We start from the raw sequence: 20,895 nt of genomic DNA on the forward strand, positions 1-20,895 counted from the left end.
AGTGAAGGTTATTTTCTGCAGTCACTCAACCCTGGACTCTTCTGGGTCTTGCCTTGGTCCCTGTCATCGTTATGCAGGGATATCCTTTTTAAATAAGGGACTTCAAAGACCCTCGGCAGCTTCAGGTCAACATATGCTTCCTTCTGTGGCCTTATCTGTCTACTGTCTGCCTTGCTACCCCCTGAGAGTCTTGTTCCTTTTTGTGAAAGTTGCCCAAATCTGCATTTGCTGAGCACCATGGAATGGAGAGCTGTCCCTGTGTTACCTCCTCCATACTCTGAGCGCCTATGCAGGAATTGCCCTACAGTGCCAGCAAGCATCTGGGAAAAATTGCTGTGCTCTTGAGTGGTCTCAGCCCTTCCGGGGGATGACATATGCCCCACCCTGGGGATGACATGTGTGACTTGGAATGGCACTGGAAGTGACAAGTTTCTATGTAGAAACTCCCAGAGCAACTGTGGGTCTGCATTTTTTCCTTGCTGGTGCAGATAAGGGGTGTGCCTCTCCGCCTGATTCCAGAGGTCTGACAGTTTTTGGTTACAATAAGCGCATAATGGGAGCCAGGGAAATGTTTGTGACTCTAAGCCGCTAAGATTTGAGGGGTGTTTGTGGAATAATCTAGAAGGTCTGTAAAGACAATACACACTACAACGTTTCACCCCCAAACAGCCTCGGAGACAGCATGCACACAGCATTCTAATATTTAAGGTTTCCCTGCCTTACAGACACAGCCTGCGTATCCCATATCCATATGGAGATCAGAAGCAGCAGGGCAAGAGGCAAACTATTAGAAGGGGATTTTATTCTTGCCTGTTTAGGGAATTTTATTTAAAGATTGTACTGGCTAGTTTTGTGTCAACTTGACACAGCTGGAGTTATCACAGAGAAAGGAGCTTCAGTTGAGGAAATGCCTCCATGAGATCCAACTGGAAGGCATTTTCTCAATTAGTGATCAAGGGGGAAAGGCTCCTTGTGGGTGGGACCATCTCTGGGCTGGTAGTCTTGGTTCTATAAGAGAGCAGGCTGAGCAAGCCAGGGGAAGCAAGCCAGTAAAGAACATCCCTCCATGGCCTCTGCATCAGCTCCTGCTTCCTGACCTGTTTGAGTTCCAGTCCTGACTTCCTTGGTGATAAACAGCAGTATGGAATTGTAAGCCAAATAAACCCTTTCCTTCCCAACTTGCTTCTTGGTCATGATGCTTGTGCAGGAATAGAAACCCCGACTAAGACAAAGATTAAAAGATATCGAAGTACAACTCTGACTTGAGTTCCTTCTGGCCTCCCTCTCGTTCTCCTTTTACCCCCAGCTTCCCCCAAGCCTGACACCAATTCCCTTACATTTCTCTAGCATCAGAATGTACCCAGGATTTGCCTCATTTCCATCTCAGATCACTTTTTTCCCCACTAGGGTGGGGGTGGGGGATAGGTGGTGGATCTCGACTAGGAATGGTGGTGGCCCATGTCTATAATCTCAGTAGTAGGTGTTGGAGGCAGGAGGATTGAGTTCCAGGGCAGATAATGCTATATAGTGAGATTCTGTCACGACAGACAGACAGACAGACAGACGACAGACAGACATTGTTGACAGGACTTGTCACGGAGCTCCAATGTCTCCTTTTTAGGTTGCACGGATAGAGTGACTGCCACTGTCATGGGCCCTTGGAATTCCAACTCTTGGTATGTTGTAGTTCAGACTGGGTGACCAGTCCAGCTCCAATCTTAGAAAATAGCAATCATCCTTCCTTGAAGGGAGAAAGATGAGAAAACGGGTTGGTGCAAATCTCTTTGATGGGTAGGAGGAAGGACAGAGACAGTGCCCATCCCAAGTTAATATTTGCCTGGGTACATTCACAACAATGAACTTGCATTGCAAAATCTGTGCTTAAAGTTTTAGATATAATTATCTTCCTCAGAGTTTCAGTCCTGAAGGGGGTAGGGACTTTTTATGCCCCACCCCCCAGATTTGTGTGGGCAGAAATGATTGATTTTTGCCTTGAGGCTCTGACGGGCTCCTGTAGATCCTTTCGCTGCATCTATTTCCCATGTGGCTCCAGGCTGTGACCTAGAGTTTATTCAGTGAACATTTGTCTAACGAATGGGTCAGTGATGTTTATTTTTTCTTTTCATATTAAATGGCTTGTCTGGTCGCTTTTACTCTAGTTTCAGGCTATCTCTGGATTTAATATATACTGTCATGGAGCTAAGACCTGCAAGTTCTTTCTTAGTGCCTGGCATCTCCTTTTGCATATTTACCATATGAGATTTTCCACTGTCATCATCTCTAACACAAGCCAATTGTGGTTATTTGGATAAAAATGGGTCCCTGAGGCTTATATATTTTAATGCTTGGTCTGCAATTGGTGGAACTATTTGGGAAGGATTTAGGAAGTGTGCCACTAGGGATGGACTTTGAGGTTTCAAAATCCCACACCATTCCCAGTTAGCTCGCTCTCTCTCTCTCTCTCTCTCTCTCTCTCTCTCTCTCTCTCTCTCTCTCTGCCTCCCGCTTGTGACTCAGATGTAAGCTCTCAGCTACTGCTCCAGAGCTATGCCTGCCTACCTGCTACTATGCTTCTTGTTATGATGGTCATGAACTCTAGCCCTCTGGAACCAAGCATCCCCAAATTAAATGCTTTCTTTTCTAAGAACTGCTACTCTCATAGCAGTAGAAAAGTAACTAAGACATAATGTTTTTCTTGTTAATAAGAAACCTGAGACATTCCTCATTTAGGAGACTCAGGTTTTTCTCTATGACTGTCAGGGTAGACAGGTTGCACACATAGAGATGATTCATCAAGAACATCTCCTAAGAATGACTGATGAGTTCCAGCGCCTGTTCTGCGTCCTTGCTCTCTATTCCCTCTCCCCACCCCCTCCACCCCTGCTCCCCTCTACTGCCAAAGTCTTCCTAAAGAGAGAGAGAGATCTTTGGTCTAGCGGTTGTTAGTGGGCAAGGGGTTAGTTTGGGGTGGATGTAGCATGGTAGTTCCAGGTTTAGAACTTGTTCAGTAACTCATCTGAAGATTCATCACAGGTCATCAAGAGAATCAGAAAGGCCATAACTATTTTTGAAGGACACACTGTTTATTAGATGATGTTATTGTTCTTAAACATAATTGCTTGCTCAGAAAATTGAGAAAAAATTCCTCTTGGTCTCCCCCAGCCCCCGCCAAAAGTCTTTAGTCTATGGAGTTGCTGTAGAGGTAGGGAGTGTTGGATGGGGTAGTGCAGGGACCCCAGAGCTGGGTGTTGGTCCCTGATCTCTCAGCCACACAGAGTTGGGTTACTGGAGGTAGCCTGAGAGAAGGCGGACCTCAAATTATGATCTTGTCACGCGGTGTAGTGTGACAGACCTGCAGAAAAGCCTCTTACATTGGAAGGTGGACAGGGACTGCCATGCTTGATGTCCTTTTGGCCAGTTCCTTTTTGCTTGCAGGACACAGTGTCCTGACCTTCCCTCCAGATCTTTGCCAACGAAGAGTTTCCAAGTCTAAGCAGTTTTCAGAGGCCAAAGCCCAAGCTGCCAGAAAAAATGTCTCCGCTCTTCTCCTTCCAGCACCATGGCTCCTCACTGGATAGGGCTGGGTAGACCCACTTTCTGTCTCTGGATATGCAGCTCTTGATCTTCTGAGCTGCTTGACAGCTATTTTCAAAGTCGTCTCGAAGGGTCCTTTTGGGAGTGAAAGGTGAGTGTGTACCATTCATGTGATTTGTTCTAGAAACAGAACGTATGGAAAGACAGTTTGAAAACACCCATCAGCAAAAGGTAGAAGATCTGAGTGCCGGCGATTAGACTGTGAAGCCCAGGATTCCGGACTATACAGAGACGTGGGTCAGTTAGAGAATGGAAGTGTCTATTGCCACACAGCATGATTGCAAGATGGGATCGTATGTCCTGCCTTCCGAGTTCAAGTCTGCTGCTCTGCCTGAAACCCTGTGTTTAGTCTCCCTTTGGTCACTTCAGTGGTTTCCTTCTGAGTGGAATAATTTTCGAATTCTGTGGCCTACCGACTTGGGAGGGCCCACAAGACGTACGAGCATCTATAACAGCAGCAGAGAGATAAAACTGCATCTATACAGCAGAGTGATGTGACCTCAAACAAATCCAACAACAACAGCAACAACACCCCCAAACTAGCTAATATCCAAAGAACTACTTAATCTTTCTCCAGGGAGACTGTTTGGCAGTTCAAAGATGGAAAAAAATTAACACCATCAAAGCAGACTTGAATTCAAAGGGAAAAACATTTTACCAGTCTTAAGTTAGAAGTAAGAGCATGAAATGAAGTGTGAGGCTATGTGTATGTTTGTTTGTTGTGTGAGTGTGTGTGTGGTGTGAATGTGTGTGTGTGTATGAGTGTGTGTGTGGTGTGAATGTGTGTGTGTGTGTATGTGAATGTGTGTGTGTGTGAATGAGTGTGTGTCTGAATGTGTGTGTATATGTGAATGTGTGTGTGTGTCTCCATTCTCAGGAACTTAGCAGCAGAGGTCAGGGCCAGTGTTTCTTCACAGGGAAAGTGAGGTTGAACCTTGTGTCCAGATTACAGAATGAACCTTGGCACTTGATCGCAACAACTTATTTCTCTTCGTTTAGCTTTTCCTCTGTTCATCTCTCTTGTGTGAGCACAGCCCAGCCCAGCCCAGCACAAGCAAGGTACCGATTACCCAGCAGTCTCTCCACACAGAAAAGGAAACCCAAACTAGTGTTTGAAACAAAGGAAAGCAAAAAGCCAGCTTTAATGTGACTGGGGCGAATGGGCTGATTTAATGACTATTTACCCGCTACGTGCAATTTTATTAATTTTCTTTACCTATGATGTTTATTATTAATCAGTTTGTTTTTTTCCCAAGGCTATTGAATTAAAGTCTAGAGCTTAGGTGAAAAAAAAAAAAGATGTTTTGTTAGGGTTGCCAAATATTACATAGGGGTATATTTATAGTAAAAACTTCCTTCCATATTATTTAAACTCCAGATTTAACTGTGGTACTCTGTGTTTTAAGTTGCCAACTTTACTGGCTCCATTTGAACTCTGTACTAAACCTGTGTACTAAATGCCTCCTGGAAATTTTCCGTTTGGGTAAGGATTTTGCAAACAAAATTATAGATTAGATTGATGCTTTAAGGATAGAAATGTCACTGGGCATCATGATGCCCACCTTAATACCATCACTTGGAAGGCAGAGGCAGGCAGATCTCTGTAAGTTGAGGCTAGCCTGGTCTACATGGTGAGTTCTAAGACAACCATGGCTTTGTAGAGAGAACCTGCCTCAATCCCCTACTTCATAAAAGGATCTGAATATCTATTTGTTAACTGAGAACTATAATCTGAAGTCAGATTTCTCAGTATCTGGCTAGTTTTAGGTACAGTGGACTTATATGTGCTCTATAGACCTATTGTTAAAACAATTTTAAATTATCCACCCCTTGTTTACCTTTCCCCATGAAGCCACAAATGATAGTCTCTTCGTGTTTGCTAGCTCCTACTGTCCAGTTTAGAGGTGTCTTGTCTGCTTGCTAGGTGTATACATTTCAGGACATTTGCTGCTTTTCCCCATTATCCTGTTTAGATGGGTACCACTGTCTACTTGCTAGGTGCCTACATTGTATAGTATTTGAGGGCACTTGAGTGAAAGGCCAGGTTGCTGTGAATTCTGTGAGGTTCATCCCTGTCTTTTCTGCCCATCACTCTGAAAGACCCACCAGTGGCATGGATAACCCCAGAACGGTTACTGAACATATACTGTTTGATGCCAATCATATCTGTATACTCTGGTGCACTATTGCATACCATCTTCTGATCCTGTCCTCCCAGTAAAATTATTTCCAGTTGAACATTTCTCATCTGAAAATCTGAAACTTCAGAGCTCTCCAAAGTCTAGACCTCTTTGAGTGCTGGTACGGTGTCGTGGATGTAAAACCCTACACTGGGCGTTATGTGACAAGCCACAGTAGTGACATTGTGTAAGGGATAAGTGACGCTTCATATTTTGGTGTGTATCCCCTCCCAATATGACTCATTACACATATAAAAGGGTTAAATTTAAGAAAAATACAAAACAAGGTATACTTTTGGTGAGTTCAGGGCCAGCTGGAGCTACGTAGTGAGACCCTGCTTTTAAAAAAAAAAAAAATCCAAACATTTCAGAATGAAGGATGCAGCCTGCAACGCCATCCATTTTACAGATGAGGAAACAAAGGCCCAGTTAGACGGCTTATATTTTCGTACATTATCACAGACAATTATGAAAATGAGACTCAAAGCCATGTCTGATTTTACTGTGATTCTTGATTCAGGAGGGTAGGCGGGGAGATTATTGTGAGCCTTGAGAAAGGTGGGCTCTTCAGATGGGAAGTTTTCCTTTACCAGAACCAACAGACAAAGGAAGACTTTATGGGGAATGGATGTCAGACTCTTCCCGTAGGAGATGGGCGGTTGCTCCCAAGGCCTGCGATCGATACCTAATCAGAATGGAAGGACAGACGTAGGAGTGTGTGTATAAGAAGCGTTTGATGATTGTGCAAAGATCATATAGTCATGTGAAGAGTCCTGGTTTGTGCTGAGAGGCTTAGACCCTGCTTCCAGTTCTATGGTTCTGGGTGGAGTCTGGACCTGCTTGCCTGTGCCCCATCACTGCATGGCACAGAGCTGCGCTGGAGTGCCTAGGCAGACGCTCACGGGGGAACCAGGGTAAGACGGCGAGTGGCATGTGTCTTAACTGTCTGTCTCTGCTAAGCTGGAGTAGAGCGAGGTACATGGTAAACATCCACAAAGCGCTGAAATTTACAGCGAAGGGAGGGTTTCAGGGGCATCCCGGGCTACTGAGAATAGCCAGCCAAACGCCTGCTCGTGACCAGAGTTTTCTTCTAGAAATAGAAATCTGTGCAACAGTTGACTTTGATCTTCGGGCTCAACGTTTTTCTCTGAGGGGTTGGCGGTGGCGACAAGCAGATTATTTATACTTGTGTACAGTGAAGCCTTTGCTGTGTTCTGCCAGTGAAGCCTGAGTGCAGGAGTCTTAGCGTGTGAATGAACGTCTCTGTGTTGCCACTTTGCACAGCTGACAGTGGAGATTAGAGTCGAGCTGTAAGCCTGTAAAAAGCCTTTGAAGGAAACTCTTAATGAGGAACTGATCTGCTTAAACCCAAGTCTAATTACTTTTACAGCAACACTTCTATTTTGGATGCTTCTTATGAATAAGGTTTCTTTTATGCCGTGGATGTAAGAGTAGCCCTTCCATCCGAGCAGAAAAAAAAAAAAAAAGCACCCACCACGTGGCCTGCACCATAGGCCCCAGTGAGAAGCCAATGGCTCTTTTGCCTGAGCAGCTGGCTTGCTTTCAAAGGCCACCAGGAAGGAAAAACTTGGATCTCATATTGACAAGCCCTTGAAAATATGTCTATTTTTCCCTCTGTGCTCCAGTCTATTCATGGGGAGTGACAGTCATGCTGAGGTCGAGAACCTTTCAGCACAATGGCCTGTGGGTTTATAAGAGACTGGTTATTGTGGTCATTTTAGCCACATAGACACATGTCCTTTCAAAGTCCAGTATTCTATGGAAACCTTATGAAACAGTCTGCCAAGCATATTTTAACAAGTGGTATTTGGGGATATAATTCAAGGGGGGGGGTTATAAGTTGTTCCTCCATCATAGTGTAAAAAGATGACTGTCTTCCTTGTATGTCTGAAGTTTCTGTATCAGGAGATCCAAATAAATATAGCTACATTTTAAAGAATAATTTCCTTAACAATAGACTACAACAGCATATAGCATTATGTTGTATTAAGTATTCTAAGACACTTGGAGATGAATTAAAGTCAGGGCTGAGGGTGCTCCAAGTGCTGTTTGAAGGCAAGTTGCCCTCTCTGGTGTTTCTGTGTGCTGCCTGGCTCTGCACAAGCACTGTAGAACACACTTGGAGGAAGGTTATCATATATGTAGAACACACTTGGAAGGTTATCAGTGATGACTGCATAAAGGGGACTTTTGTGGGGAGCTGGGGGTGGTGCAGGCTTCTAGAATGGACTACCCATCTGGTTCTTTCCAGATCAGACAAACATGCTCAGGATCGTTTACTTCACTGGAAGGATTCTGGTAGCTCATGGAGCCTGAGGAAACACGGAAGGGAAAGGGGCAAGGACAGAGACTCCCAGTGAACGAGAAATGGCGGCACTAGGGGAAAGACTCAGCTTGGTTGTTCGCTCACGTTTCCTGATACAATGCTCTCATTCCTCCCAGAACTGAGACAGCATTCCCACAATCCTCTTGGAATCTTTTTGGGCCACTTCACCCTTTCTAGCCACATACAGTCTTCTGAGCTACACACTCCGTGGTGGTGGGTAGACATGGCTGCCTCCTACATGTGGTGAGGTGGGGCCTCGTGTGATGGGGGTGGGTCGGACGTTGGGTGGAGTGGTTGAAGTAAATGAAGATGAGGTTCATCTCATCTTAACTGCTCAGGTTAGAAGCAGGAAGGAACGTGAGGCTGCTGATGGTTGAGTCACTGGATTTAGGGTGAAAAGACGTCCACCATCTTGATGGCTGTGTCCATTTGTGCTATGACGACAGATTACCATAGACAGAGTCATTATTTTCTCAGCTCTGGAAGATAGGGAATCTGTATCAGCGTTTTGAGGTTCGTTGTGGGTCTCCATTCACATGGCAGAGGCAGGATGATGAGAGATCAAACCCGACTTACAAGATCTCTAATCCTGCCTTTTACGATTATATTTTATTATTTAAAACATTATTTTTTCCTCACATAATATATCTTGATTACATTCCCTCCTGGTTCCTCTCCACGCCATCTCCCTTTCAGAGCTACCTCCTTTCTGTCTCTTCTTAGAAAACAAACAGGCTTCTAAGGGATTATAATAAAACGAGATAAAATAAAATATAATGAGAGAAATAAAACCTAGCATACTGAAATAGGACAATCTAAGCATACAGAAGGAAAACAGCCCAAAAAGAGACCCTGGAAACAACAAATGACAAGACCAACTCGTTCGCACACTCAGAAATCTCATGAAAACACAAAACTGGAAGCTTCACTCAAAGGACGTGTAGAGTAAAAAAAAGAGAAAAAAAGTGTTTAAATAAAAAAATTAAAAGCCTTGATACATTATGAGACAAAGAACCTCCAAAGGTGCGGTTGAGTTTGTTTGCTCTTGGCGTGGGCGTCCAGCCTACCCTTAGAGAGTCATTTGTTTCTGCAGTGAGACTCCCTTGAAGAAAACTAAATTTTCATTTGCAAGGGGTCAGCAATTGGAGCTAGCTTTAATCTTGTTCATGATCGCAAATGAAGGAGCAGCTTCTATGCTCCAATCACCTCCCAGAAGCCCCCTCTCCTCAATATTACCGTCCTGAAGATGGTTGAATTTGGGGGCGAGGGGGTTAAACTCAACATGAATTTTGGAGAATGCAAAAAAATATTGAAGGCGTGATACTCGGTAAGGAATAAAGGTCCTGGGCATGTGTCTTTGGAGCTGTTAATTACAGCCTTAATTCAAAGCTCTGGCCCCTCCCATATTTTTTGCTGAGTTGGCTCAGTCAGCTCAGCTGCCTGGTTACCAGAGCTCTTGGGACTGTGGGAGACGCAGCTTTACGTGGGAAAGTGTGGGTTGATGTGGTTACACCCTGATGTGCTCTGCTCTGAAGAAGCCAGGTGCGCGCACGTTGGATGTGCTTCGCATCTCGCAAAGAGCACAGAGTACCATGTAGGGGACGTCTGTCTGAGCGACAGCGGGGCCTCCTGGGTTGTGTCTCAGTTGTCTGCCTTTCTCTGTGTTGATTCCTGGGGGCCAGAGCTGAGGAGGAAGCATGAGGGAGGCTGTGTGGGAAGAATGTTTTTCTGGAACGAGCTGTGTGGTGAAGCAACTCCGTGATCAATGGCCTTACAAGGACAGGTACTAGCACTGAGCTGCTGGGGACCAGGCTCTCTGCTGCCACATGGCTGGGTTCCTTGTCTTTGCCTCAGACAGGTGTTCTCAAACCTTCATCAGGGTCACCCAGAGGGCTTTTTTTTTTTTTAAGTAATCTGTGTGTGTGTGTATGTGTGTGTGTGTACCTTGCATGTGCATATTTCCTTGACCATTCCCCACTGTATAGGAGGGCTTCTTAAAACACAGATTTCATGGCTGGAGAGAGAGCTCAGAGGTTAAGAGCACTGACTGTTCTTAACATAGATCCTGAGTTCAATTCTCAGCAACAAAATGGTGGCTCATATCCATCTACAATGGGATCTGATATTCTCTTCTGATGTTTTTGAAGACAGCAACAGTGTACTCAAATACATTTAAAACAAAACCAAAAAATATCAAACAACAACAACAACAAAAACCTCCAAACCAACCAACCAACCAACCAACCAACCAACCAGAATCCACAGAATTCAGGGGTCCACAGCCTTTCCTATTTACTGAGTTGGAATAAGAATCCACAGTTAATGAAATCATTCATTCTTTTCTTTCTTGGTATGTACATGTTTAAGACAAGGTCTCTCACTGCACCAGATAGGCTAGGCTAGCTTGTGGAAAAGGTCTTCTTGTCTCTACTTTCCTAGTGTTGAGATTATGGGCATGGACCACCATGCTGCCTTTTTTTTTTAATTAGATATTTTCTTTATTTACATTTCAAATGTTATCCCCTTTCCTGGTTTCCCCTCCAAAATCCTCCTATCCCATCCCCCCTCCCCCTGCTCACCAACCTACCCACTCCTGCTTCCCTATCCTGGAATTCCCCTACACTGGGGCATTGAGCCTTCACAGGACCAAGGGCCTCTCCTCCCGTTGATGACCAACAAGGCCATCCTCTGCTACATATGCAGCTGGAGCCACGGGTCCCTCCATGTGTACTCTTTGGTTGGTGGTTTAGTCCCTGGGAGCTCTGGGGGTACTGGTTGGTTCATAATGTTGTTCCTCCTATGGGGCTACAAGCTCCTCAGCTCCTTCGGTCCTTTCTCTAGCTCCTACATTGGGGACCCTGTGCTCAGTCCACTGGTTGGTTGAGAGCATCTACCTCTGTATTTGTCAGGCACTGGCAGAGCCTCTCAGGAGACAGCTATACCAGGCTCCTGTCAGCATGGGCTGCTTGGCATCCACAATAGTGTCTGGGTTTGGTGGCTGTATATGGGATGGATCTATAGGTGGAGCAATCTCTGAATGGCCTTTCTTTCAGTCTCTGCTCCACACTTTGTTTCTGTATCTCCTCCCATGGGGATTTTGTTATCCCTTCTAAGAAGGACTGACAAATTCACACTTTGGTCTTCCTTCTTCTTGAGCTTCATGTGGTCTGTGAATTGTATCTTGGGTATTCCAAGCTTCTGAGCTAATATCCACTTATCAGTGAATGTATACCATGTATTCTTTTGTGATTGGGTTACCTCACTCGGGATGATATTTTTCTAGTTCCATCCATTTGCCTAAGAATTTCATGAATTGGTTGTTTTTAATAGCTGAGTAGTACTCCATTGTGTAAATGTACCACATTTTCTGTACCCAGTCCTTTGTTGAGGGACATCTAGGTTCTTTCTAGCTCCTGGCTATTATAAATAAAGCTGCTATGAACATAGTAAAGCATGTATCCTTATTACATGTCAGAGCATCTTTTGGGTATATGCCCAGGAGTGGTATTGCTGGGTCCTCAGGTAATACTATGTCCAATTTTCTGAGGAACTGCTAAACGGATTTCCAGAGTGGTTTCTTGCTGCCTTTTTAATGTGGGTTCTGGAGACTGACCTCAAGTCCCCCTTGGAGAAAGCCCCAGTCTCTACCTATAGTTACTAAGTGAGTAATGTGGAAGACTGTATTTGTGACAGAAGAGAAAAGATCCAGTGGTTCAAGATGTCATTGAGAAACACTTGAGCCATCTCCTCAGCCCGAGAATCTGCATTTCTGTCTAGTTTCCAGGTGATGTTACAGGTCCAGGACCACTCTAAGTCTTGCCTAAGGGTCTACCACTACTGGGTGTTCTCAAGCTAAGAAGGCATTGAACCTGGTAAACAAGCCAGGAGACAAAATACTATAGAGCTTCCCAGATAGAGTCATGCTGGAAGAGCATAGTATGAGGTAAGAGTTTGTTCTGCAGTTTGGGAGCAGAAGGATAGCAGCTGTGAGCTGCAGACAAGGTTATTTCTTCCCATTTTGTAATGTGGAGAACTTTCCCATGGTACACTTGCATTAGGAAGGCATGATGACAAAATCCGAAATCTCCTTCCCTCCTGCTACCCTGGGAACAGACATCATTGCAGGAAGAAGAAGACGGTGTAGCAGCCACTAGATGCTGAGCATGGTGCTGTTTGCACACGTCACTTCATGTGATTTTCAGACCCTGTGCTTTCTATATTATCTTTATTTCATAAACAAGGAAACTGAGGTGCTGAATCATAAGAAAACACACCTAGGATCACAAAGCATTTAGAAGCCCCCAGCTTTATGATAGTTTGGCTTACCATATTAGAACGTTACAATGTTTCTAAAGCAACAGACCTGTTGGTAGATGCTGGGTAGAGGCAATGAACCTCAGACCCCAGTAAGCCCTGGCATCATGAGGAAGAGAGACGCTGACACTCCAGTGTGCTGTGTGGTAAGCAGGGGCATTTGGTGCACTAGGTATCCCAAGTGCATTTGTGACTTAATGATGTTTTCCACTCGCTATGAACCTATTGGAATGTCAGTCCTTCGTTAAGTAGGGGAGCGTAATTTGTGGAGGCAAGACTTAAACACCTGCATCATCCTTATCCCAAACCGTTCTCTTGATTCACCACTGAAAATCCAGAGATTGTCACAAAACCATGGAGTTTTAAAAATGAAATAGTACCTTTTGATTTAAAAGCAAAGTCAAATGTGTCAGGGTCCAGAATTATGATCATAGATACAGGGGAGTTGCAGATAAAGGAATGAAGACCACAAAGAGCAGGTAAATACACCGGCATCAACCAGATTGGCCGTTTAAGCTCTCTTAGTGATCTGTAGTGATTATCTTGGGTAAAAGCTTGGAGAACCTAAAAGACGTGGCAGCTGGAAGACCTGGTGAATCTTCTGCATAAAGTGTCTTGTTAACGAGTAACAGATGTTAGCTCATTGCCATCACCATCATCATTATCATCACCATCACCATCATCACCCTTTCCCCGACTCCCGTCACTGTGTGTATCTCAGGGAGGGTGAGATTAGGAATAAGGTGGATACCAGAAGCAGCTGAATGGAACCAAAGAAGAAGGATACAGGGCAGAGAGAAGACCGCATCAAATCACAGAAGCTTCCCGAAAACACTGTACTGCCACTTAGAAGGCAAGTATGACTTTATAGAAAAGGTAAACTAGAGAGGTTAGGGAGTGGGGTAGAGAAAAGAGTGGGTGGGTCTGTGAGAAGTCCATGGTGAATCTTCATTGTCAGCCCAGAAGGTTAGTTTGGAAATTGGGTCTATCTTTGCTGAAATGTAAACCGAGGAAAAGACTCCTAATCTGTGGGAGAAATCCTGTTGGGATATTACTTATGTGGTCGATCCTTATGGTGATCCTTGGAAAACTTGATGTGGGAGAGAACACAGATAGGGCAAGAGCAGATATGCACTGCCTAAGAAGGGACAGGTGACAAAAGGCAGGGCAGTCACGTAAGTTCCTTTCAAGTTGATTTCCACAGCACCGAAGTTAAACACCCAGTTAAAGGTTGGACTTCTTGTGGGAGGTCAAAGGGAGCCAAAGATGGGTGACTGCCAACTGTCACAAAGCTGGGAAGATAAACAACTGGCCAGATGTTCTGGAGAAGACCTGTGTGACAACCTGAACTCATGCCAGTCATCGAGAAGGATGAATAAACAACAGCCAACGGGGGTTGGGGGTGGGGTGTCTGGGGGGGGGGGCGGTCGAAGTCCTGGGTCGTCCCAGCTGTCTTGCCGATGCGTGGTACACCAAGCCACTCTAATGATGAAACCTAAAACGATTCTCGTTTCCGGAGTGTCAATAAGAATTTGGTAGCAAAACAAAAGCTTAGCAAGGAGGTGAAAGAGAGCCCTCTCAGGAGCTAGTTGCAGCCTGAAGCTGGATGTTCCAAGCTATGATTGATAGAGACTGGCTCCAGGGTGCAGCCACCCTGGAACATCCTGTTCCTGTCACTGCGAGAGCTGGAGGCATTAGCAGCCTGGTGATATTGACTTGGTTTTTCTCTCCTGGAAGGCTGGCCTCTTTAGCTTCTTTCAGCATCCTGGGACTGCGCTACACAGGCTTCTTGGCACCACCCACAGACCTCTGAGCCCTCAACAGCCTCCCATTTTACTACTATGCCAAGAGAGTTAACTATATTTTTTTGTTTTTTTTTTGTTTTTTGTTTTTTTTTTTTTTTTTTCTTTTTTCAGCCAATAGCAAGTAGCTCTGGACCATGTGGTTGTCTGTCTATCTGTCCCTCAGGGAAGTGCTGGGCAAGCAATTAGCCACTGTTCTGGCACCCACTGTGTGACCAAGATGGTCTTGGGTCAATGTCTCTCATCTGTGCATGCTTCTAGGATAGTCGTCAACTGTGGAAGAAGGGTCTCTGGGACGTGAGCAACCCTATAGAGGATTGCTGAGATGGGTTAGGGTGAGGGGTGAGGAGGGGAGGAGCCGGAAGTGGCCTAAGTAGCAGGATGAGAAAGGAGTCAAAGGCTCTTGACCCCAGCAATCTCAGGGATCACTGGTGACAAAGGAAGCCATTGTCCCTTAGAGGTGTTGTAGGAGAGTGAAGCCAGAAGATAGAGCAGCCATGTGCCAGGGTTAGGACATGGTGTCAATAGGAAGTTGACTATTAATAGAGACCTGGGGCATTGGCAGGAGAATTGGCTGAAGGAGGGAGCCCCTCTGCTTTGGGGAATTGAGGGAAAAAAAGCAACAGAGAACAGGCGCTCCAAGAGGCGCCCCCAATGTTATAAGGCCATGGAAACTTGACGAAATAACACTGAGTCCTTGCTTAACATGTCTTGCAGGATGATTGATTAGAAAATACAACTGACAAGAAAGTACAGTTTAGGGAATAGTTCCTTGATTGAATAGGTGATAGAGCCCCCCAGCCTCTCTCCTCTCTTTTTGTCTGTCTGTCTGTCGGTCTGTCTGTGCCTCTCTCTTTCTCCTTTATTTTTCAGCTGAAAAAAAAATGCTTGACATTTGACATCATTCCTTTGGCTCAGCGTCCTGTTCCATTTTCCATAACTAGATGTCATCTCAAACCTAGAGCCAGCGCCTGGGTAGGAGCTTCTGCTGTCCCTTGTCTTCTGATACTCCCAGCAGCTGCCTTCCTTGTTTGTGTCCCATGACTCCCAGATACTCTAGAAATTACCACTGGGGTCTTTGGCCATGAACTGGGCTCACTTATTAAAAGTTGGAAAGTTGGAGCGTTGGCGAAGCACAGGATGAGAGCCCTATAAAAAAAGCTCCTCTCGTGTTTCCCATTTTCTTCGACTGTAGGTTGAGGACATAAACAAGCACATCTTCAGTACCAGTTCTGGACAATGTGGCATTTTTATGAATAACCATACTATGGTTATAGCAGAATGTGCTGAGAACACTAAGAGGCATCAAGTGCTTTGTGAGTTGAGAGGAGGAGAGCTTTCCTGTGCGTGTTGAATTGTAGGAAAGTACAAATTGTACCAAGGGAAGATAAATAATCCATTCCCTTCATAGTAATATAATACATAAAATATTATTGACATGCCCGACAATGCTGATACCTCTTGGGTGTTTTGAGAAAGTCTGATGTATAAATAACCATGGGTTGGTAGAACTGCAGAGTTTAGCGTGTTAGTGCTGCAAATAAGCTTGGATCACATCCAACTCAGCCTCCACTGTTTGCAAATTTATAAACAGATGTCCAAATAGGTTAAGTCAGTTGCTCAAGATCACGGCAGGAGCCAAGGCAGGGGCAAAGGTTAAGTCCCCTTACACACTCTCCCCAAAGACCTTCTCACATGGGTGGGGTGACATCAGCTATGTCTTGTCTACTAAACAACATATTCTGAGTTCTGTACGTCTTTCGACTGGGAGTCCCAGCTCCTATCGGAGTGCCCTCAGAGCACCTCTGGAACACTTCCACCTCTTCTTACTGTGCAAACTGTGTGACACTTTCCAGAGAACTTAGATGACCCAGGGGAAGAAAAGCAGGATGATGAGCAGGGACACGGATCGCTTTTGTCTTCATGTTAAGAACAATGCTAAAGATGTTTTTGTCATAGAAGTTGAGGATAGAGTGTGGTTGACCAGAGGTTGTGGGGAAGAAGAGAGACGGGAAATGGGAGAAGTGGGTCGATCATGGGTACAGCGTTTCAAGTAGATAGGAGGGATGTTTGGTTCTTCTACACAGCAGAGTGACTGTAGGTAACTCAATGCGGCATATGTTTCAAAACAGAAGAGAGGGTTTTCAGCAATGTTCTTAGAACAATAAAATGAAAAATATTTGAAATTATACATATGCTGATCATTCCATTATCCCTACACATTGTACAGAGGCATCAAAACATCTCAGTACCATCCAAATGTGCACTTTACTATGTGTCAATCAAAAACAAAGCTAAAAAAAAATCATCAGAAAGAAAACATTGGTAGTTTTGGAAGTAAAGATCTGACAGCTTTGACCTGTCTCCTCCAGACTGTCTGGGCTCTATGGGCCCAGCCCACATTCTCTCCTCTTGGAGATCTCTCATACTTAGCAGCCCCGTGTCCAGACTCAAGACTAGACACCAGCCAACACGTCTGCCTTCTCCTCAGTGAGGTTTGGTGGTTCCCGTGTCTGTCATCCAGTCTCTCTTTCCATCTCTTCTTTCTCTGCCTTTCCTCAGACTGCCCAATTTCTCTCTCCCTTAGGTAGACAGTATTTCCTTCTATTTTAGCTTCATTTCTCCTTCTGGATCTCTTATAGCCCATATGTATGGTGGCCATGTACCACATACCGACTTCCTTTTAAAAATTTTGAGTTTCAATTTAATTTATGTATCTATGCATGTGTTCACGTGTGCACGTGTTTGCATGGACATGGAAGAGCCAGAAAACAACTTGGATGTCATTTCTTAGGAGCACCATCTGCCATATTATTGTTGGCTGGACACTCACTCATGAGGCTAGGCTGGCTGGTTAGCAAGTCCTGGGGACCTATCTGCCATCACTACCTCTTCCGCACTGGAATCACAGGTTTGTGGCACCATTCCTGACGTTTTTGTGTTGGGGGATTCTGGGGGTCTGATCTCATGTCTGTATGCTTGCAAAGCAACCACTTTATCAGCTGAGATATTTTCCAAGTTAGTCTTGTTGACTTCCTTTCAAAGTCTGCCACCGGGCTTCTGGCTCAGCCTGGCCACCTGCCCCAGTTCATTCGCTGTTCTTCCTGCTGCCTTTGAATGGCTCGGTAGGCACTGCTGCAGAGCCTGATCCCTTAGTTAGACAGTGGCTTATTGATTTGGTCAAGTGTATCCTATGGATCAATTGTACTAGACTAGGGTTATCAGTGCAGAGCATGGCCACTTGCAATTTTCCTTAAAATATGATTTATCAAAGGTATAATTAAGCTCAGATTCTCTGGTGCCACACTCATTGATTCCAGAGAATACCTTCTCCTTCCATGATACCAGCAATGGCTATATTGTCCCCTCACCCCCAGGCCATTTGATTATGAAGCTTAGGTGGCACTTCTGCCTCTCTGCCTTGCACTACTGCCCCCTCTCTGGCCTGGAATCTGTCATGAATGTTTCTGTCAGACTCAGTCCATTGTCTTGTGCAGAGACTGCCTGGCATAGAAAAAGAGATTGGACATAGCTTCAGTTTAACTATTCTGGTGAACTTTTAGGGCTCCTTTGAATGGTGGAGGACTTAAGATCTAAAGCCTGGATATGCACAGAAAGGATTTCTCCTTAAAATGATAGTCTCCACCATTGTCACTATTCCCAGAACTTTTATGTTGGGTATTTCACATATTTTATCTCATATAAGACTAACAACCCTTTAGGGCAAATATCATTCCCCTTTAAGAGATGAAAAGAGAAACCTCAGAGAGATTATATAGCTTCCCTGAGGTCACAGGACTGGTTTCTTAGACCCAGAGGTGCCTAGGGCCACCTCTGATATCAGTTGTCACTGGCAGAATGATGAAACAAGTGTCCCAGGCTCTTCTTCAGCCAGAAGCCATTTCATTCCCGAGCGTTCATAAGCACCTTTGTCCTTGGTTTGCTTGATGGTATTACCACACAGCTGGTGTCTCTCTTTTTTTTTTTCTCCCTCCAGATTTTCCTTCCCAAATAAACCATTGATTGCCCTTACTCTGAAGCTATATCGCAGCCTCTCACTCCTGGCATCAGAGTCACCACTAAAACGTCTTTTGGCATCATTCTCTGGGACACTACAGTCCGGATCCCTGCAGTGTGGTCTCCCGTGCTGACTTCTCAGTTTTCATTTGGATGATGGATGGCCTTCTACACTCAGGGACTCATTTATCCCCTCAGGCCCTTTATCCCCTCCTGACAGCTCAGCTTGCCTTCTGCTGTGCTTCTGGCTCAGGAGTGTCTGCACTCATAGTACACTAGCTATCATTCGCCTCTCCTTTCAAGTTCACCTGGCTTCTCTGCTCTTCCATTTTGTTTCCTCTGGCTCCTTGGTATCTCCCCCTAGCCATCGAGCAGTCACCATGCCTGTTTTCCCTTGGAATAGCTGCTGCAGCAGCCATCTGATGCTTGTTCTCTGTCCTGTGGGGAGCAGCTGTCCTGTCTTGTCACCCATATTTCCATTCATTTATTTAACCTCCTCTGTGTGCTCAGCAGGGGGTTATGTGCACAGTCTTAGGATGTTTAAAATATTTAAATAGACCTTAATTTTTACTTCTTACCCTTATGTATACAAAGATTACCCTAACTGCCTTCCACTAAAGCGATATTGGTTAAGCGTTGATGAAACTACATTGACACACCATTATCAGCCACAGCCCATAGCCAACACTAGGTCCCTCTTGGTATTGGATGTTCAGTGGCTGGACAAATGTGTAATGGCATGTGACTATGAGTTTCACTAAAATCCTCATGCCTTAGGAATTTTTATAGCCTAGTAAAAGATGTCGGAGCATAAAATAACCAGAGTTACAATTTTACAAATGGCACTAGCAATGCAAGCCTGATGGAGGATCAGGGGAAAATAATCACATGCTTTCTAGTGGACCTTTGAAGGATCCAATAAGACATTTGCATTCTATGTATTTCCAGGGGGTTAGAGAGGAACTGTGAGGACCATGGGGCAGAGGGGAAAGCTGGCTTCCGATGCTTAGGCATAGTCGACTGAGTATAGAACAGTGTGTTGGGAGGTTAAGAACTGAGAACAGCAGTCTACATGCTGGAATTAGACTCTGACTTCTATGACATACTTGTAATGGGATCTGGACCAGGTAATGCAATTGTGTAAGGTCTTCAGTATCTTCCAACTGGGGAAGACAATAGTGCTTCCTTGTTGGGATTCTATGAGGGTAAGTGGATGCCTGTCTTAGTGAGGGTTTTACTGATGTGAACAGACACCATGACCAAGGCAATACTTGTAAGGACAGCATTTAATTGGGGCTGGCTTCAGAGGTTCAGTCCATTATCATCAAGGTGGAAACTTGGCAGCATCCAGGCAGGCACAGTGCAGGCAAAGCTGAGAGTTCTACATCTTCGTCTGAAGGCTGCTAGTGGAAGACTAACTTCTAGGCAGCTAGAATGAGGGTCTTAAACTCACATCCATTGCACACACACTAGCAAGACTTTGCTGAAAGGACCCAGATAGAGCTCTCTCTTGTGAGACTATGCCGGGGCCTAGCAAACACAGAAGTGGATGCTCACAGTCAGCTATTGGATGGATCACAGGGCCCCCAATGGAGGAGCTAAGAGAAAGTACCCAAGGAGCTAAAGGGATCTGCAACCCTATAGGTGGAACAACAATATGAACTAACCAGTACCCCTGAGCTCTTGACTCTAGCTGCATATGTATCAAAAGATGGCATAGTCGACCATCACTGGAAAGAGAGGCCCATTGGACTTGCAAACTTTATATGCCCCAGTACATGGAATGCCAGGGCCAAAAAGTGGGAGTGGGTGGGTAGGGGAGTGGGTGGGTAGGGGAGTGGGTGGGTAGGGGAGTGGGTGGGTAGGGGAGTGGGTGGGTAGGGGAGTGGGTGGGTAGGGGAGTGGGGGGGGGAGGGTATGGGGGACTTTTGGGATAGCATTGGAAATGTAAATGAGGAAAATACCTAATAAAATATTAAAAAAAAAAAAAACTCACATCCACAGTGACACGCCTACTCCAGCAGAGCCACACCTCCTAATACTGTCACTCCCTGGGCTAAGCATATATAAACCATCACAATACAAGCCATTTTTCTTGTGCCTTGCTTCTGATCTATAGACCTGGATGTCAGCAATGAGTGTGGTAAGAAGAGAGGTGGCTAGAGCAGAACTTGAAAGGCAGATTATAAGGCTCGTGTATCAGCAAAGTCGGGAGCTTTCACACCATGAAACCATAGGAAGGACTCTAGTCTCTAGTTCAATGCCATCCAGTCTTTAGGGTGGTTAAGAATTATAGTACAACTTCTTGAATGCATATTTATCAATACTTATATTTTTTTATATTTCTGTTGACTTGCCTTGGGGTTCAGAAAGCCTGGCTCTTCATGAATATACTCTCAGTGGTCCAGACAATAGTTTGGCCTCCATTGATGGTCATGACTTCTGGCTATATCTCTGCAGAAGAAACACACTTTAATGGATGTAGAAAGAGGTTTAGAGCGCTCTTAAAGGTCAAGCTGAGGCAAACTCGGGGCAGGTGTCCTAATTTCCAGCCTGAGCTCTTTGTCTCACACCCACACACTATCCCTTCAACGCCCTGTGAAAGCCAAGCGTGACTTCTGCCTGCAGGGCTTGAAGGTCA

The 20,895-nt window shown here is 45.0% G+C and overlaps 1 long non-coding RNA gene across 1 annotated transcript in view; it reads left to right on the forward strand.

Moving 5' to 3' along the window:
* Nucleotides 1–3,502: 3,502 nt before the first annotated feature.
* Gm30173 (predicted gene, 30173) overlaps nt 3,503–20,895 on the forward strand; it is a 33,256-nt gene continuing 15,863 nt past the window's right edge. Inside the window, exon 1 of the long non-coding RNA NR_153344.1 lies at nt 3,503–3,685. This is a non-coding gene — a long non-coding RNA (predicted gene, 30173). The remainder of the gene's footprint in view (nt 3,686–20,895) is intronic.

The sequence above is a fragment of the Mus musculus genome, chromosome 3 (assembly GCF_000001635.26).
Source record: "Mus musculus strain C57BL/6J chromosome 3, GRCm38.p6 C57BL/6J".
NCBI lineage: Eukaryota > Metazoa > Chordata > Mammalia > Rodentia > Muridae > Mus > Mus musculus.